Here is a 1,380-nt window from a genome sequence, read left to right as displayed (position 1 = left end):
ATATACGCATATATATGTATGCATATATATATATGTATATACGTATATATATATATATTTATATATATATATATGTGTGTGTGTGTGTGTGTGTGTATGTATGTATTAGAATATATATACATGTATGTATTAATATATATATACATATATATGTATGAAATATATTTGTATATGTATATATGTATATATAAATTTAAATAATAAGGGTAAAAATTAAAACCAGTGGCCTAACATATTGAAAAAATCTGAAGATTCAGGAACTTATATCACATATATATAAGAGGAATTACCACTAGGTGGACTCCTGATATGCTAAATGTAGACCCCATATGGTCTGACCACTAAGAAAAATTGTTCTCAAGAAAATTCAGCAAAACGCCAGAACGTAAAGCGAGCAAGACAAATGAAAAGATACAAAATATAATGATCAGCCACATACCATAGTTTCATTGTTACCATTTACATACGTAAATGTCCGCAAATTCTCAGTGTGACCGTCAATGCTGCCGTTAACGCACATAAATAAAAAAGCATATACATTAACAGGGATAATAACCACCCGAAAAGTATCGATCGAGGATTCTTAATACTGACGCATCGGTTTCGGCAATTTTCGTTGCCTCATCAGTTAAGACGGCTCGAATGTTCGGCTCTTTCAGGACTCGCTTCGCCATTAGTATTTTTGTTTTCGCCATGCAAATAATTGGATGATTTAGTGTTTTGATAATGTGTATATTTAAAATTAATATAAACACTAGTTTGCAATGTTTCACCAAAAACGAGAATTGCAAATGTCCCTAAGCATGATCTGGGTGTCAGGAAACACCTACATTGGTTTGTATAAGTAATTGTAAAGACCTGGCGTTGATTTAATATTCCTATAAAACATCCTGGCTGTGAAAGGAATTATAATTGAAGACTAAGAATACCCGGAGGCTCCTTCATTGATGTATATAAATAGCAGTTAAGTACTGGCCTTGATTTAATATTCCATTGAAACATCGTAGATGTCAGTAGAATTATAATAGAGGACTAAGTGTACCTAGACTCCCTCACATTAGTTTGTATAAGTAGCAGCTATTTACTGGGGTTTATTTAGTACTCCTATAAAACATCCTAGATTTGAATAGAATTGTAATAGAAGACTAATACTACCTAGAGGCTCCCTCATTGGTTTATATAAGCAGCAGTTAAGTAGTGGCTTTTGATTTCATATTCCTATAAAACATTCTGGATGTATTAGGTTGTTCAGGAAGTTTTGAGCGTTTTTAAGCTAAATCTTTAAACGCTTCATTGAACACACCTGAAATGTGACACAGTTAAAATTTTGGCATTGCTTGAAGTTGCAGTGCATTCTGGGTTGTTTTTTTTTTTTTTTTT

The 1,380-nt window shown here is 32.1% G+C and overlaps 1 protein-coding gene across 1 annotated transcript in view; it reads left to right on the top strand.

Moving 5' to 3' along the window:
- Window positions 1–1,380, top strand: part of LOC106878664 (elastase) — an 11,058-nt gene that overhangs the window by 8,669 nt on the left and 1,009 nt on the right. The gene's annotated exons all lie outside the window — the stretch shown is intronic.

Source organism: Octopus bimaculoides, unplaced genomic scaffold (assembly GCF_001194135.2).
Source record: "Octopus bimaculoides isolate UCB-OBI-ISO-001 unplaced genomic scaffold, ASM119413v2 Scaffold_87364, whole genome shotgun sequence".
Classification (NCBI taxonomy): Eukaryota; Metazoa; Mollusca; class Cephalopoda; order Octopoda; family Octopodidae; genus Octopus; species Octopus bimaculoides.
This window is presented reverse-complemented; position numbering and strand designations above follow the sequence as displayed.